Source organism: Buteo buteo, chromosome 3 (genome assembly GCF_964188355.1).
Source record: "Buteo buteo chromosome 3, bButBut1.hap1.1, whole genome shotgun sequence".
NCBI classification, from domain to species: Eukaryota; Metazoa; Chordata; class Aves; order Accipitriformes; family Accipitridae; genus Buteo; species Buteo buteo.
In genome coordinates this window covers 43,425,237-43,444,849 of record NC_134173.1, presented here as the reverse complement: position 1 = coordinate 43,444,849, position 19,613 = coordinate 43,425,237, and positions in this window count along the sequence as shown.

Genomic DNA, 19,613 nt, shown 5'->3' with positions numbered 1-19,613 from the left:
CTAATGCTTACAAATGAGAATACAAAACATGTCTGATGATAGGTGATGTCACTTTTGGCATAACTGCATAATACAAATTACAAATAGGTAATGTTCTCTGAAACGTGACCCAAACAAATGATAGGAGAGGAAGAGCAGATAACCAAATTGCATATGATACTACCGTGGAGCAGTTAGTCTCACAAATAGTGAGACTGTGTTTCTGTCATGGATGTGAGGAAAGTTCATTCCTCAGCAGAAGACAATTATGAGTTGGCATTGAATTCAAACTAGTACTTAGACATCAGTCTGCAAATTACTTGTGCATGCAAGCAGTATCAGGCAATGAAAATATTTCAGGAGTTTATTATTTGTCAAGGAAAAATGAAGAAAGGAAAATATGTGATGGGGTCACTCAAGTTTTGTTACTACATTACAGAAAATTTTTCCCAAGGGCTCTTTATTCTACCATGGACCAGTCAGTTAAAGACTTGAAGGCCTAGTGTCTGGCTTATGTTCCACCTGACAAAAATCTCAGAAAGGAAGACTTAGTTTTTGCACCAGAGCTATATTCAGAAGGGTGGTATGAAAGGCACTTGAAAAATTACTTTTAACTCCATTATTTACTGGACACTGTAAGGAAAACCAGAAAGACAGAATCATAACAGGCTGTGATCCAAAGGTCCTTACTAAATTAACAGCAAACAGGTGTTTTGTCATGAACATCCTTGTTTTCTTACTTCTCTGGAAGTCAAATTTCCAGGGAGTGTCATGGATCAAGATCAGTTTCATAAAAAAATGAAGTCACTGCAGCAATATAGCCACAATGGATTCTAGATTTGCCTCAAGCTAACCACATTCTCACACCTTAAGGTGTTTGGGGAGGTTAGTATTTTATACTGCCTGTCCCTGCATCTGTACAGAAGCAGAAGAGCTTAGTCACACAAGAAGTTCCTTTGCTCTACTTTCCAGTGAGGATCTGCCTAAATTTCTCTGCCCTACTTGCCGGGTGACTCCGAAGTGTGATGGGTGAGTATATCCATCTGCTGCCTGCCACAAAACTAGCTGTCAGAAGCATTACATTTTTTTCTAAACACAGACTGTGTGTATGAACAGAGGGAGCACTCTGATGGACTGAAATGGATATTATGCTCTTGAATTGTATCTTGAATAGGTATTAGGCTCACTGTATGAAATGCTGAGTCCAAACAAAGGGTTAACCACTCTAAAATGCCAATGCCGTTATTTATTTTTCACCATCAAAGTGCAAATGCTCTCCCTAAAAAGAAAGGCTGAGGGAGCTCCATTATCATAAGGTAATCACTCTCTTAGAGACCAGAGCCCTTTGGCTGAAGTACATGCCTCCCAGTGCTCAAGGGCTTTGATGATCTCATGGTATCTTTGCTTTTATGTTTACTGCTTCTTCTGCATTGTTTAATAAGTGACAGAGACACATTCCAAGACTTTTTATATATACCACATGAACAGCACTTAAAGACTACAAGACAGGTTCTCAGCTGGTATATTACCTTACAGACTTCTTGCAGTACCATGTTGATTCATATTTCCTGAGGATATAGCCTGCTTACTGGAAATACTTTGCAGAAGGAAGGTTTGCTTCCCTAAGCTTTTCAGTTTAAATTACTCAGCCAAAAGAATCCTTTGACTGGACTGTATTATCTTATAAAAAGGTATACTCTTATAAAAAACGCTATGTCATCTTATTAAAAGTCATCCTCTGTAGCTCCACCCAGGTGGGATATACATCCTCAGAGGAACTGGGGAACCACTGTCAGTATCTACCGAAATGACGAATGATGTAACTAAAGAAAAAGAACTGGTGAAAATGTACAAAGAATTGACTTCAGATCAACTGCCTGTAGAGAAATATTCAAAACTACAGATGACTCTAGGTCTTAGGGCCCAGCTCACGTCCTATGGGTGAACGCAGCAAAACTCCCACAAAGGCATTGTTCATGTGGTTTTGGCTTTTAAAGAAGGTATTCCCTCTCCCCAGTGTATATAACATACATCCAGATACTTCATATGGTATAACATGGTTTAATGAACTTGTGACTACCCATGGTTATAAAGAAAAAATGCTGAACTGTTTCTCAGTAGAGAAATAGTATGCTAGCAAAGGAACTTCCGTGACTACTTAATCATTAGTTCTTACCTAAGCAATACTGTGGATCCCTGTAAATTGTTTGGCCTGTTAGAACCACCATAAAGTCAGTAAGAATATATGTGCGCTGTGCTTGCAGAATGCAAGGATAATGTTTGTGCATGGTATTAAAGAGCTACAATCTGTGGGATCTGGCTGAAGAACAATGGTCTTGTGAAGGTCCAGCTGGTCCAACCCTCAGCATAAGATAAGAGGAAGAGCTTCAGGAGACAGCTGGTCTCACACAGGATTGATGTTGTTAATAGGATTAAGAAAAAGTGGTGCCATTGGTAAGACCAAGAAAGAGCAATACCACTGAAGTAAAAGACAGGTCAAGATGGGTAATTCTTCAAAGACCAGAGACTGCAATCTGAAAGATAAAGGACACTTGTGGGTGTTCTCCGCGTGAAAATGGAAGGAGCATCCAAGTGCTCAGGACAGCGGTCTGGCTCCACTCCCCAGTGACTTTAGCCACCAGACAGCACAGTGGGCAGCTGAAACTGGTGAATTGTAGAGACTAAGTGAGCATATGTTTATTCCTGCAAGTAGTTTTACCTAAAAACAGAGTCTTCCCCTTGCAATGATCTTGCTTATTTAGGATACAATGACTACTAGTGTTAAGAACTGTCAGCACACATTATTGTATTCAAAGGTAATTATGTAACTTGGCATTGTGCATTCATCTCTCTTCTTCATGTCAAACTCCTTTTGTTCCAGTTACTTTCAGACCTTTTGCCTATGGAACTGCATAAATTACAACCTGAGGGTTGTATTTTTCCTAAATGCTAACTACAATCGTTTCACCAAAAGACAACATGCGATGTTTGACACATTTGCAGTCTGTGATCTGACCGGAAAATTATTAAACATATATTAGGTCATATTCATGGAGTGCAGTCTGGAGAAAGGATGCCAAAACTGATGTTTTGTGTCTCTTACTGTGAAAATAGCTACCTGTAGCTACCAGTGTCTACAAAATATTTTGCTAATAAGTATGAGCTCTTTCTCCCTGTCCTCTCACCGGGCATAAATCTCTTGGCTATTTATTGTGGCACTGAACCCCAGCTAACAGACAGGGTATTTTAGTGTTGGCTTAGGGTTGCATTTAGCATAGCCACATAATTCTTGGCCAGTAGGCAGTGTGAGCTCATGCCTGTCCTCAAATGATTGTGCAGACATTCTTTCTGTTGCATTTCTGTAAGGCTGAGAAAAAAGTTGAATGATGACTATCATTTACCACATGAACAAGCTTTGAATGATGACTATCATTTACTACACGAACAAGCTTTGAGACCTTAGGGGCTAATCTCATCCCTCCTGGTACCTCCAGTTCTGAACCAAATCCTTTTTAAGGCAACATCTGTTTACAAAGCATGCTATTCTCACAGCTTGTTCAACTTATGTGACTTTGTCAAATCAAATGTTTCTTCTCCATCCTTTATCTGCATTCTTCACGTAATGTGAACCGAATGGCTGTATAATTGGACAGCAAGGAACTCCTGTTTAATACATATGGAATGAAGGCACCTCAGTTCAGCAGCATTTAACCTCCTCTCAAAACACCACTGTGGCCTCCTACTCCTTCCTGTAGCTCTGATCTTTCATTGCTTGCAGTGTTCCACACACAGAGGCTTAAGTCCATTGGTGAACTAGACCAACTCTTGCTCTACCCAAAGTCAAAAGGATTTGCTTAATTGTAAACAATTTTGAATACAAGACATAAATATATATTTGTTTGAATGCATTTAAAAAGGTTTATTTGAGCAATAACAACATAATTAAAAATCCAAACACATTTTAATACCTTTTATATCTAACTGTTTTTTTTTTCTCTTCCCTCTCAATTCAGACTGCTTAGTCTCAGCCATCTCTCAGTAATTCTGGTTTTGGCCTATCAGTTGTCTACACTTCTTGGACATTAAATAAACTTTGTATTTCAGGATAACATTCAAGCACCATTTTACTAGAAAATAGCTAAACCTTTATCTTTGCTGACCCATACTCTACCTGAAAACAACTGGGAAGTCCTTTTCAGATAAGCATTTTGGCAGTTAATGTTCTGTTGCGGTATTTTTATTAGCACTGAATAAATCCCTCAACACACTTCAACAAGTAAATGAGAAAGGAATCATTAAATGTATCTGTGCAATTAAGTACCCTAATATATTCCAAACAAAAATTATTTCATGAGCAGCTGAACAAATGAAGTCTAGTTTCCTATGGATTTGTGTTACATGCCTTCATTTACTCAGTCCCTTCTCCTCACTGCAGTATAATCAGCTCCTTTGCTATCTGCTTTCTGTTTGACTGAACAAGAAGTAGCAGGGTGCATTGGCCAAATGGATGCTGCACCATAGAGTAGAAACACAGCTATGTTAAAATTGCCTTTCCTTGGTAGGGGAACTACTTTGATCTTTCTATACACCTTCTGATTTTCCTAAAGCTTACAGGGACTAAATGTATCGAAGGTTTCTCTCTCTCTCTGTCAAACATACTTAAGGTCTCTATTCTTTTTTCAAATATATGTAAAATCTCCACCCCTTTGTCAAAACAATGAAAAAAAATACAAGAGACAGAGAGGGAGAGTGTGTAAATCTTGCTTCCTTGCAAAGACTGGCAAAAAATACCCACCCCTACAGGAGACTGCATGAATGTTTCTCCGAAGTTCTAATGCCACATGTTTAAACTGTCTGACCAAAATATACCTTGAATTTGTCAGAAATGTTTTCCTCAGTTATTTGCGTTACTATGTAACACAGGAAAATGCATTTCAACATTTAACACCTCTGTCTGAAACATTTGGAAGACTTCGGCCCACTTTTTATTTCCAAATCAAAACTGGCACAAACACATTCCTACTGTTCAATGTAAAAAAGGTAATTAAAATTAAATGCAGTGTCAATGCAAGGTGTTCAAGAATTTGTGACAACAAAATTCTCTGCTAACATCTTTGGCCACAGTCTTGTGATTATCTCAGCTTCAGCCTGGCCAAAGTCCGGCAGGACTGCCCCATAAAACTTAGTCCAGAACTGCAGCTGGAAAATCCTCAGTGAGACTTTGTCATTTTCAAACATTAAATTAAGAAGGTTGTTCTGCCAGCTTTCCAGTAAACTTTCCAAGCTGATTTTCCAGATATTAGGGGGAGCCTTCTGCTGCTGGCAAAGCAATACCAAAATGGACATATCTTGAGAGGAAAGAAGATATTGGTCCCCTACGCTGTGCTGGGAAGGAGTAGGGCTATGGAAAACCTGTCAGGAACTTGATGAGAAGAAAGTGGGCTATTGCTAAGTCCACTCAGCTGGACTGAGCACTTCTTTCCAAAGGTTTGCTGCACCACTAGAATCAAACGCAGTGGGAATGTTTTGCCCATTTCTAATCCTTGCAGGAACGATTCACTGTTGCTGGAAGGTATTTACCTCTGGGCTAAGAGCATTCATGCATATCAACTGGGTCCAGGACACTTTGGCACAAAAAATATGCAGAATAAGGTTAAAGAAAGGATGTTAATTGCTATCCAGCAGAGAAAAAGTGACATTATTGGCACAGGAGAACATATTTCAAGAGGTGGTCTGGAATCTCATTTGCAGCCTATTTGAATGCCATTTCTTTCTTTGTGAGCAGGGATCATGTTGGATTTTTTCTTCATATGAAGGATATATGTTAAATACAACATGAACTCTCAGTTCCAAATTCCAAGCCTAGAGTTAACTCCGCAGTCTTCCGAATCAGGTTTATAGAGCTTAATCAAAAGACCTGCATAGCTCTTCTCATGTATTTAAGAGGATTGCAATATAAATGAAGTGAAGGAAAAAGTGGGTCCCAATATTGGCAACCCTTTTTCCTTCCCTCTATTTTTGGTCTCAGAGTTAAAGCCTTCGACATTTCCTTGTACGGACAAAACAATTAATAAAAACCCAAACCTTACAGTGGAGGCAACCATACAACTAAAATGGCTTTACTTTACCAGTGAGGAAAATACATAAAAATGGGCAACAGCCTGTAAAAGCCCCAGCATCATACCACATATGGTGTGAACTGATAAAATTAGTGTAGGTGATCTGCAGATAATGTCTGGGAAATGTTAACAGTAAAACTGTACATGCTGAAGGCCTCCAAAGTTTAAATAAATATTCCAAGTAAATGTTATGAAAACCTCTACTCCTTTCATGAGAACCTGTTCCAAGAAGGCCAAGTGAGATATAGTTTATTTACACGAATCCCATTTTGATCTTCAATAAAAATAAAGTACAGGCTGTGTTGGACAGGAAGGTATTGCACACCCAGCAGGACAGGGCACAAATCCCGTTCATCTCAGAGATAGGCCCCGCCTGTGGAAACAGGATATTGCCCCCCTAGGAAAGCAAGCAAAATTTTGTGCTATGCATGCTCCAGTTTTGCAGCCTCCAGAGTGCTTAAAAATGCACGTTCAATTGATCCTCCTGTAGGAGGGAATCCGATTCAGTTTATCCCCTTTAGAAAAGCCAAGAAGAAGCCAAAAGGAGGGGAACATGTTCTGAAACGCTGTGTCAACACACAAAGCCAGAAAAGGCCTTCTGGTCAGCAGGGGGAGAGTTCCCCTGATCCTGGCCCAGCAGGACATTGCCCTTGGCTTTGCAGACTTAATGCTTGCCTTGGGTGAAGCACAGCCTGGCTTGGAAGCAAGAGAAGAGGAGGTTTACTGAGATGATGGGAAGGTGGAGTTGGGACACTGAAGCAGGCCTGTGATGTTTCTGGAGCTGGTAGACCTAACGAAGCTTTAGGTGGGGATAGGGACAAGAAGAGGTTTCAGGCACTGCAAGAGGGAAAATATTTCTTGAGAAACTACAGGAAGGGGCCAGAAGAAGCCCCAGCGGGATGAACATGAAGGCTGGCTGAAGCCAGCTTTCCTATCATTCCTCCCCTCCACCTCTACTGCTCCAGACTTCATTTACGATTGACTGGAAGTCCCACTGTGTTTCATTTACAAATTAACAAATTCCTCATAGGTTCTGGACCAAAGTTTCCATAACCCCTGACTTTCAAGTGGAAACGATCCTTTCAACATGGTGGATCACCAATGCACTTTGTGGGTTGTTATCGATGGGCTTGGGCAGTGGAATCAGGCCTTGATACTGTAATTTCAAGACATTTTGAGGTTGCATAGAGGTGGGGACAATGCAGAAAGTGAAAGCAGCTGCTGGGGCCATGAAGAGGGCAGAACTGCCTCCCGCGGAGCTGGCTTATGCTGTTTTCTGTCTGAGAGAACTGGGCCATTTGATTCACCTGAAAAATCACTTTTTTTATAGATTCAAACCACGGCACAACAAAGCAGGAAGAATCAAACCTGAGTGACCCACATTTTCAATTCTTGATTTTTAAAGGCTAAAAATCTGAAATTCCAACAGAATCACATTTGTGAGGTTTTAATTTAAATGAATGTCTTCAGTTTCATAATCCAGTTGGCTTTTGGGCTGATGGTACATATGTCAGGTTTCATACTTATGACTGAGTTACAGACCCTGAATTAAATAAATAATATGGAACCATGAATGTGTTCTACTTTTGTAGCAGTTTTTACTTTGTAGAAATATAAAAATAAGTATTTACATTTGATTAATAAGTTTTAGCTTGGTTGCATAACTGTGTCATTAATTTTCTTTGTGTTCATTTAGTATAAATTAAATGGCAGAGAAGAAGTATGTCTCATGACAGCCACATAGAACACTCCGACAACAGAGTTTCTCCATTTACTAGATAAGCAAATTGCTCCTTGGGTTTTTGTGCTGCATAACTTATGGGGAATACCTAACGACAGGAAATAAATAAACTTTTATTCTCTGCCAGTCTGTGGGTCTGTCTATAAGTAGGTGAAATTGATGGGGAAAATAACAGTGGAGAATGTTCAAAATACCAGTTTTTCCCTTCTGGCTTGCGCTTATGTCTGTTTTGTGCATGATCCAGTTTTTAAACCCTGAATGCTAATGAGAATGTGAACTGTACATTGTCTCTGCTAACATCATAATATGATAAAATAATTTCAGCGGGGTTTTTTTTCCAATATTAACATTTCAACGGCTGTATTTTCCACAGGTAGGGTAAGATTTTCTTTTATTTATCTACATCATTACATATGATATTCCCAGATGATTGTCTGAATATGGGAATTTTACTATATCAGGTGAAATATCTTTGACAGAACAAACAGCAACATTTAACTTTTGGAAAGCTGACAGTTTCAAAAAACTCCTTTGTATTACTTACAGATTACCAACCTTGATGGCCTAGGGTTAAAAAAATACTAAGCTGAAATAAACTAAAAATATCAACAGCTTGGGTATTACTTAAACATCATGCTTCCCTTGACACAAAAGCAATTTCATTCATCTGCACCATTTCCTTCCGTTTTTATTAGCTGTCCAAATCTTGGAGGCAGCTCTGCAAATCCCAGTCCTACTTTTTTCAGTTTGATAGGTCACACTGAAAACTGATAAAAGATACTTATGTTTTTTCCTGCTACATTTGCAGTGCTGCCAACAACAAACTTAAAGAAAACAAGAATATATTCCCCACAGCCTTTAAATGGCGTAAAAGTCATGAAGAATAAAAGAAAGGTGGGTTATTCATACCTGACGTGGGACTTTTCAGCCTTGAAACTATAATTGTCTCACATTCTTCATACTTTGCGAGTAAAAAAAGACAGAAACTTTGCTTTTAATGCAAGGGGAGATTCTTATGAAATAGAAAAGTTTTAGTTTTCTGTCAGCCAGAATCTTGAGGCTTTAAGAAAAAACAGAAGTAGTGAGATTTGTGATGAAATTGTGAGAGCTGGCAACACCTCAATCAAGCTTGTTCTTCATTTCCATTGAAGTTGAGAGGAAAAATGCCAAAACCATACTTCTGGTGCAAAAAGTGATAAACCAGCAGGAAACAGTCTTGCCCAGTCAGCTTTTTCCCTGAAATGAAAGACAAGCATCTTGTAAAAGGTCTGCTGAGAGTTCCCATGAAGTCAAATTGCAAAATCGGCACTCACTGTCTCCAACATTAAAATAGGGTGCTCATTTATGAGGTTGTTCAAGGGAAGAGAGGGTACTCTTCTACCAAAATGAAGTTTGGATATTCTCAGACTGGATAAGCCTGTAGCTCTTTAGAAGCTGGCTGGCATAGACAAATCTTTTTCTTATTGCGTCCTTACCAAGATGAACTTCTGCTACTGGCTTTGCTTTGAAATATTCAGAAGTTATACTGAATACTGTGTTTCTGTTTATGTTTAAGAGAAGCTGAATTTATCAAGCTAAATTAAATGTTTAAAAGAAGTTGAAGTTAGCAAGCTAAATTAAATGTTTGCAAGTTATTCAAGAAAGTGAGTTTATTGGGTAAGGGGTACAGACTTAATACGATTAGATAAGTTAAAATAGTGTAGGTTTAAGGGTAAATATGGCATCATGATGAATAGCATATAAAGCTGTATACTCATTATCTTTAAAACATGATGGCAATTCTAGTGCCAAGTTATATTCAGCATCACAACATGCTTTCTACAGGTGGTGTCTTAACCCAACACAAGGTCATGTTGCCATCAAAAATGCCTGTGCAATCATATGTGCTCCAGTTGTGTGTGCCCACCACGTCTTTCTCATTAGCACTGGCAATTATGCAATCTCAGAGCTGTTGGATCTGCTTGCACAGCTGCCTGAAAATCAGCCCATGGAAAAAAAGAAAAAAAAAAAAGAAAGAAAAAAAAGGTTAACATTTAGCTGAATCAGTAAGCTGACCTGGCTCTCTGTTCGTCCCAAATATCAGACATGGGTGGTAGCAGAAATACGTATGAAGTGGCAGTGGAAAGGTAGGACTACCTTTTTCGCAGAAGCATGGTCTTAAAAAAAGCTTAAGCTATTCTTTAAACTGGACCTTGACATTACAATTTTGTCTGGGTAAAAAAGTCTGTCTGGTTCTAACTGTGCTGCCTTTCCACCACCTTGCATTTTAGGAAACCCTTCCAACCTGTGCAAACTAGGCTTAAAAAACAGAGCAGATGAACTGACAGCTCTCTCTTGGCAGTGCTTTCTATCTGCTTCCTGCAGGTGTAAATCCCTCCCCCAGGTGCCAAGCAGAAAGCCCAAGGGCTGCATTCATTTTTCTTCCTTAAGACTGCTTTGTACTACTGTAGTAAAAATGAATGTAATTGTAGTAAACTGTTTGCAAGTCATGACAGTATCTAGCTCAGCATTAGCTTCTTGATGCTACCAGAATGCAAAATATCATTAAATTTTCATTTGTTTCTACAGATATTTAAGGTGTTCATTTAGTCTTTGCTTTATTTTATTTCCACCTGCCTAAATGAAATTAATTTTATATTAAAGACAAATCTTGATAGGAATCAAATTAACAGGCTGAAATAGCTACCAACGCAAGGTTTTGTTACTTACTGTAGCAGAGAGTTGTATACACTTCACTGAAAATCTCAAGCCACTTCTTAAAGAGTTTCTATGTCACAAAGCAAATTCCCCATTGCCTTCCTTGACAGTAAGCAAAAAATCAGTGCTTGAAAAATTAAGGAAGAAGAAAATTAAGAGTTTCTACAATATAACATGAAACCCTTTTGTGGAACAGAAAGTGCATTGATCTGTTAGTGTGGGCAAATGCCTAATGAGTACTGCTGTGTCTTTTACTTTGCCACTGTAAAGGAACAAAATGGGGGCAGTGAAGTCAAAAATAACTGTTTACTGTGTGTAAGTGTCTTGCCAAGTCCAGATACACAACTAGCTGTTTGATGTGAGCAATCGAACACACAGCAGTTCAGAATTACTAGCCTCACTGTTGTTGGGAAAACAGCTTTTTTTTCTCATCAGAAAGCAATTATGTACTTGATAACTAATTGAGCAATTAAAATCCCTTCTAAGACAAATCCTTTTCTAAGCTTATACTTAGACCATATTTTCTTTCCATGTTTACTAGGCATCTGCAGTTTCTGTCCTTTTTCATTTTATGGCAGGATCCTGTCTCTCTGTTTTGCTTGTTTCTCTTCATACAGTGTGCAGACCGAAGGAACAACATGGGTGAGGGGATTAGAGCAAGCATTAGAGCCGAAAAGGAGGGGCAGCACGTGAGCTAGGCAGATGCTGGAGGGGCAGGTGGCACCAGAGGCATGGAGAAGATGGCTCCCAGACTGTGAGGTCGTTCAGGTGACATGCTCGGTGGTAGCTTTGGGAACGCTAGTGCTGTGCAGGGCTGAAGGATGATGCCTGGATCCAAGAGTAATAGAGTAATGCTGGCAGTTTTTGTTTCTGTTCTTTTGAAGGTGAAGATCTTCTATTTAAGGCCACTTCATCTTGAGGTCAAGATGGTATTCAAGCACTTTTTGTAGCTCACACCGTGATGAGGGTTGTGTAAAGAGTTTGCATAGCCAGTTGCAACTTTTATAAAACCCCTTATAAACTTGGGTTGACTGACAGAAAAAGGCCATTTACAGTATCTTCCCTAGCCTGGGAGAGATTACTGGGAATTAGTGATCCTGCAGAGCCACCCAAAGTGTGATGTGGCTTGCCAAATGGCTCTGGGGAGCTGTATTTCTTGCTTATGGTCAGACTTCAGGCTCTCCAACACAACATCAGTTGTTGCAGAGATTCATTCCTGACACTGATGCAGCAGCAGCATTATAGGCCTGAGGCTCTTTGCTTGTTAGCTGCTTGGTTTTTAGCACCAACAATAATTCAGTCCTATTAACAAACATGCTATCTGTACTACGTTGTTTCCTTAGAGCACAACCAGAAGTTAGGACTGCCTTGTGCTACGTTTTCTCTGTGTGCACCGCAGAGCCATATGCTACTCATTCAGGGGATCAGTTTTAGTCCCGCTGCTTTAACTGAGTTGTGCGGGGCAGTACTGATCTTACACTTTTAAATCTAATGATGTATAAAGAAGTAGAACCCCATTTTTGCCATTTTTTTTGATCCAATTCCTAACTGAGAGGATCCATTGATTTCAGTGGAGTCGTACAAGTGATTAATCTGCTTTTTGTGTACAGTAAGTCCTATTCTGTAGACAAATGAAAACCCATTTAAGGAAAGTGTTCACTACTTGTTTTACTAAGACACTTCCAGAGAGGATGGGAGTTGATTTTTAAGGAGGTCAAGAAACCAAGAAACACAACAAAGAGACATTCTTTATTTTCCCCTTAAGTGTTTGCAGAAAAGAGGATAGAGGCTCTTTTATGCATGCTGGGCTGAAAATTCTCCATTGTAAGAAACTGGTTTTTTTCCTCTAGAAAAACTGTAGAAAAATCTGCTTAAAAATCTTGTGTTTTGCAGCACAATCAGCTGCTGCCTGTGGCATCACTTCCAAAGCTGTTTTCCTTTCCCCATAAATAATCAAGTCCATTTTGTTTGAAGTCTTTTACATCCTGTGCTAAGGCACTCATCTCATGCACACATTTGAACATGCACACTCAGGAATATGCTGGGAGATTTTTTTTCTCTGAGGCCAAGACAAGGAAATGGTGGAGAACAAGTCTGAAGTCTCTTGTGTCAGTGATGGAGTTTCAAAGGTTACTGGATAAGCTCTGAGCCTCTCTGTGAACATCTTAGATCAACTGAGAATGTGTCAAGGTCTGTAATGTTACCTAGAAACTTAAAAACCTCTGTGGATTAGGAAAACCATTCCCACGGCTTACTTTGCCCCTTGGGCAAACATCATCATCTCAAAATCGGATAACTTATGGGGCATTAAAAGTCTAGAGGTTATTTCCTTCTGACAGTGTAGTTTAGTCCTCACGGGGTATTAGATGATTATTTTGATTTCATTCCTAGCTTCACATTCATCATAAGTCTTTGCAAAATAAGAAAATGAGATGGATAAGTTTTGTTGTACTTATCTGTTGGTGCCCCCATAATACTACAAGATAGAGTTTTGGCAGAAGACATACTCTTTTCCAGGAAATGCACTCCAGTGATGAAACGTGGATTTCTGTTAAGCCTGAGCAGAAATAAATAAGAGAGAAAAAAAGATGTAATTCTGCTAAAAGTTTCAATATTTCTTTCCCAGTAGTTAGCATGGGAGAAATAGAAATAGGAATTGGCAATCCTGATACAATAAGGATTGCAAACATAGCCCAGCATTGAACTTCAGGTCAAGTAGGATTACAGAAATGAAGGAAAAAACAAGTAGGCTAAGAAACATAGAACAAAATATACCAACTAAAATTACGCCTAAGTTGGAAAAAGCTTTTGTGTATGACCTTGTTTGTAAAACTGGCGCACTACCCATCTCAGGCAAACTGCTGATTATTTTTTTCAATTCCAGATTCTCTGGTCACCTACCCTGGGAGAAAATGTTTGTTGGAACTTGCTGTATTTCTACCAGACTTTTAATTATCCTACTGGGATGCTATTTACAGCCAGCATTTTAGGGCGAGTCTTGGAGGTGCAGTTCCCATTAACATTAATGATGTGTGCGTGCTGTGAAGATAACTATAATCCCTTTGCAGATTAAACACTTGGTGCTGTCAAACCTTTTCCTAATGCTGTAAATCTGAAGGCATCCAAAATGGGTGTAGGGCTTGGGGTTTTTTTTCCATATGAGTGACTGCTGTATTTTTCATTGCTTTGGATGAACAAAAAGATCTCTCCAAGACTGATGGTGTCAGCCAGAAAGCATAGTTATGAACGGGTGGCCTGGTTAACGTAGGTGTTCAGGATCTTTGAAAGTCACACAAAACAGTCTCTACAGTATATTCTTGTTGGAGCTAATGTAGTTAAAGTGTATAAAAACTTACAAATTTTAATCCTTCAATTTAATTTAAATCCACTGTCAGACTGCTGGCGGCCCATTCTGCATTGATATACATTCAGTGCAGCAGGAGGACAGTTCTGTGAGTTTCATGAGTTGTGGATAAACCCAGAATGTGATCCCACGAGAAAAGTAATTGTTCTCCTTTCTGAAATATAAGCTTCTCCATGCACTAAGTGCAGTATATCTAGCTTTGCTCTCCATGGATATGTTATATCTCTAGCTGAACACAAAGCTGATGTAAAGAATTTCAACATCAAACTTGTAGGCATGCTGTGCTGGTCTACAATCAAATTAATGTGCAGATAATTGCATGAGGAATTGATAAACATGTTTCATACAGAGAGGCCTAACTGTGGGTATCCTCTGCCCTGGAGACATCTTCTTTGTAACTAAGCCAATATGGGAATCCAGAGAGAGTCAGAAATACAGCTGAAGTACTCACATCTTCAAGTAAGATTGCAAAACAAGGCACTTAAGAGAAAGATATAAACAAATCAAGGCACAATGTAGCCACAAAATTAATTATCTCTTTAATATTATGCAGTTGCATATATAATACATACATTTAAACGCAGAGATACTGAGATAAATTCAGGCCCATGGGTAAGTGGGTTTCCTGGGTGGGAAAAGCCCTCACATTTGTTGGCACTGGCTGATGAGATGGCTGTTCTGCTTCATTTGCTGCAGGCAAAGCTGAGCTGCCTGCTGTTGAGTTCAGGGCTGTATCTGCCTTTGCCATACATCCACCCCAACAGAATGTAAAGCCTAGCCACATTTATCGCCTCTTTCTTCTTCTAATCATGCAGTGGTAGTAAATTGTTAATTAATTCTTAAGAGTAATCTAAAGATTTAGCTCATTAAAATGGCCCCTAAATACCTGTAGTTATTCAAGGAGATTACCCAGCCTTTCCAAAGCATCACGGAAACCTGGGTGGGAATGGAAAGCAAACGTACTGGGAGACTCTAGGAGTTAGTTACTACCATCTTACAACCCATCTGAAGTATCCTTTAAGGAAATGAATTGTCACCCATTCGTATCCAAATTACAATCTGCAGTTGTGTGATATTAAGAACAAAAGTTTTAAAAATGGCACAATAGTAAATTTGTGTTGGAGAGAATTTGCCTCAGGCTGCATAAACTGTTTGTGCTGTTTAGCACTATTCAGTACTTTATGAACCTTCTGTACACTCTGGGTAATCTCCATTTTTGGTGACAAAGAGGTTCCCAGGCTGCATGTACACCAGGCCAGGCTTGGTGCTGTTACTACTGAAGTAGCAGTAAAAAGAGATGCATCCATCCTGTGTCCAGAGTCTGAACTGGAGGCAAACTCAACACCTCTGCAGAAACGATTATTTCTCGCTGTTTGTCCCTGGTTGTCACTCTCCCTCCTTCACTGTTTGCAGCTGCTGTCTGGGAAGAAGGCTCCTCCAAGCCTCTTTAACAATATTTGAAAATGTCTTTTGAAAAAGGGAGAGGAAATGCAGGTATTACATGTCAGGAAGAACCCCAGGAAGAACCCCAAATTAATTCAGGGCCATTTTATGAAGCGCAGAGCTCTCAGAAAATTTCTGAGTACATGAACTGGGCAAAACACGGAAGGGCAGATCTCTGTGTAAAATAGCATATTTCCACGTAAGTCACGTGGAGTGATGCCAGCTGAGACTGGGGATTGACCTCTTCTTTAAAGTTTATATTATTTATCTTTAAAACAATACACAGGTTTTGTAAGTGGAACTGCAAAGCCCTCAAGAATATTTACATTGCAGCAAGAGGGCCTTTTGATACTGTGATCGCCGCTCCTGCCTGCACTTCTAGTTAGCGTTTCTATAAATAAGGAAGTATCTGTTACTGGTAGCCCAAAAAAGGAAGTGTGTAATAGTCCTCCCAGTGAGGTAAGTGCTAAGAAAACATCAACGCTCTCCCAGGACCTTCACCTGCACTCCTCTGCGAGTCTGGAGAGGCCACATAGCTCCGCAAGGAAAACATTGAAAGCTGGAGATGGGAGTGTACCAGGTGATGAGTCATTCAGGGTCTCCGTGGAAAATTTCTCCCAATTCACCTGGCTGCCTCCGCCCACATGTCACAAACCCATCATGTCCTGCAAGTGCAGTGAGTGCAAAGGACCACTGGGCAGCACCTGGCCACACCGCAGGCAGAAGCAGCAAAGTGGAGAAGGTGGTAGGAGGGAGAAGCAAGTCATGTTTAGTGGGTCATGCAGTCCTGAGGACACCTGAAGAGAAGCTCCTGAGAAAAGCCTTGAAGGTCATGGTGGCAATGGAGGGAACTTCCTAGACTAGATGCTCCACTTGATCTAAGTCTGCCAGGTTAATTGGTTTCTTGGCTTTATACGATGAGGCTCATTTTCTACCACATGCCACGTATTGTGGTTCTGTGGTAGCTTAGTCAAAGTATATTGCTATGAAGGTGGATTGGAACACAGGAAGAAAGTGGTAACAACTGGACTAACTGCATTCTAACTGGTTCTTGGGAGAGCTCTTCATTTCTGGTGGATTCCTCCACGGTTCCCATTATGGATACTACTTCCACACAGATTATCTCTCCCTTGGTAATGGAGCCTTCATCGCATTAGAGTAATTTAACAGTTGACTAGAGTAGAGGCATAGTGTGGGACTGGGCTTTGGGCAACCATGAAGAAAAGGATCAAGACTCTGAACTTGGTTTGAAGTTCTGCAGGAAACTGATAATGACAGGGCTCCACATCTTGCCTCTCAGCTGAGACTGTTACATATGGAAAAGCTGTTTCTATTTCCTTCAGATTGAGTTAGGGCTCACAAAATCTCACTGCACCTTTACCTGCATGGTGTGCACACATGTGTGTAAACACATGGGTAGTAGTCAGGGTACTGTATGGTCTGCCTACAATGCAGGGACTCTAAGATCTCTTAGAGTTGATTAGATGAGTTACAAAGAGGTGCCTTATCAAAAATCACATTTGCCTAAGTCCTTCATCTGACTGAAAAGCTTTGTTCACTGTTCTGCTCTTAAACAGCAAGATATGAATGGAATTTGGATGGACAAAACAATCCAGAATGTTCTAGATGCTGCAGACGCTAGATGTGTGCGGTTCAGAATATTTCTCTGCAGCTTGAGAGCCAAAATCTGCCCTGTACAGTGACAGAATTACACTCACTTATTTGAAGTGACATGGCTGTAACTAATTGGACTAAGCACGCAAACTTTCACTGCACATAGCCAAAGACAAGCTCTGGCTCCAAATGTTTTTCCCTGAATACATTTTCATGGTACCTGGCCTCATTTTAGCTCGAACAATACATTTTTGTCTACAGACACTAAAAATAGTTCATGAACTAATTAAAACAACCAACAAGCTGTGACAGAAAACAATAAAGGCAAGGAAATGGGAAAGCATTTTTACATAGCCAGCAGCTTCCCTGGCACCCTTTCTAGCTATGAAGAAGGTTATTAGCAAGCCCAGAATTATATAAACAGTTTCCTCTGCCTGCCAGTGTACACCAGAATCATCATTTACTTTCAAATTATTCAAGTCAGCAAAATCCACCTTTTCATCAGACCAGCGGAAAGATTGGCAGAGGTTTTTAAAAATGGGATTATGATCACAAAAATTACTCTCTTTCTCAACAGTTCAGTGCCCTAATTTCATAAACTCATTGTTATTCCTGCTTTCTTCATTGACAAAAAAAAGTGTGTTTATTCCTGCTAGCAGAGCACACTCATCAGCTGCAGGAGGGGGAGTTGCATTCTTCTCTGCAAAACACACCATCATCAAAATAATCCACTAACTCCAAGATACTGAATCTTTGCTGCTTGCTGTGATAACTGAGAAAGAAATAAACAGATTGAGTTTTGGACTATGCTGATACTGGTTATAGTTTGAAACAGCAGGGCAAATCTGATCTGGAGTTAACGAGAAATAAACAGTCTTAGCCACTTTTTGCATAAATTTCAATAACAAATTTGAGGATAAGCTATTCATCTCTTCAGCTTTATATCCTGATGAAAAAGGAGCTGACTGGGCCTAAATCAGGACTAATGCTTGCCCTAGATCTGGCAGAACAGTGTGGATGCTCTGAGGCTGTGCAAGGAGAGGCCGGTGGCTGCAATGTGCAGCCGAGGTAGAGGGAGCTGCGTCTCAGGGAGCCCCTTGGGCACACCAGGAGGCCCCGGGTCAGTAAATCCTCCAAGATTGCATAACTTGGAACAAGTGAACAGTCCTACAGTGGGGTTATTATGTGCCTCAAGTTATGCAAGTGCTTAAGTGTTTCGCTGGATAGGGGCCCTAATCACTCAGTATCGTTTTCTCCTACCTTTAAAATGGTAATAATGATTCCCCCATCAGGAAGGGAAGTAATTGATTTAGTCATAACTACAGAAAAGAGGGAGTCTATAACTACCAAACAAAATAACCCAAAAGCATGAGAAACAGGGAAGTATGTGGAATAGTATCCTGGGATGCTTATTTTGTAAGAGGCAGTTCTGTTTTGGAAAGTGCTTATCTTAAACTGCCACCTTCTCTTACTCTGGCTGATCACGTGCATTTAAAAAGTAAAACTACCTGGTAAAGCGTGCAGGAAGATAGCTAACAAACACGAGTCAAGTGGATTGTGCTCCTCACACAGCATGAATAGATGCCTTCACATCTGAGCAAAGTCTTTGAAAGCATGAGTGTCCTATTTGGCCTGAAGAACCAGGACAGGTTGTCTGAATAACAGGCTGACTTTCCAGGACCAGGAGTTAGAAAGCTCATCGCTTTATGCATCACTGGTTATGCTGCAAATGCTCTTCTTCAAACACAGCCAGGTACTCGGCATGCTCCCTTGTGAGTGATCCCTGGGGAATATTGTTCTCAATGTCACTAAGACAAATGAAAATTGGAATGACATCACGATGATGCTTCTAGATTATAATAGCATTTAGAATTAAGATAAAATAAGAACTAACATGAGAAAATGTACTTATGACTGCGATACTATTATTCCATAAGCCATGGGCTGTTTATTCAGACAGAATACGTAGTTGTAGCCTGACAGAATAAGGGGGATGTTCTACCATGTGCACTAGCTGAGCCCGTCTCATCATTAATAGCTGCTGGTGGAGGCAGTGCTGCTGCCCTCTGCCCGCCCTGCCCTGGGCCACCTCCCCTTCCTCATGTTGGCTCAGGTGCTTCATTTCAGTTCAGGTCCCTGCACCTGTAAAAAGAGAAACTCACGGAAAAAAAACAGGAAAAGGATGTTTTGCAGCCCTGATGCACTTAGGTTGGGCATACGGGTTTGCCTGACTTTTTCTGCATGGAAGCTCGACAGTAGCTCTGTGTTCATCTGAGTAGTTGGACATTTCTTCAGTAACTTACAGGGAAGGTGAAGGCCTTTAAAAATCAGCTGAAAATATCCTGATAGATAGCTCTGCTATATTCCCACTAACCTCTAGAATTCAAGCAATTTCATGCATCGTTACCAACCCCAACCAAAATCAATGGTTGTAATTGAGACGCAGCAAACCATTGTGTCTCCCACGGCAGGGCTGCACTGACAGGACTGCCAGGGCAAAGCGGGTAGAAGGGGAAGGCTGTTTGCACAGCAAATGACCTCTCTCAAATATAGCCACATACTCCGCATGCTCTCTTATGAGCGGTTCGATATAGAACAGCTCGAGCTAGTCATTGAAACAGCACTGTGCTTTCTGTGTAACAGCATGGGCTGTGAA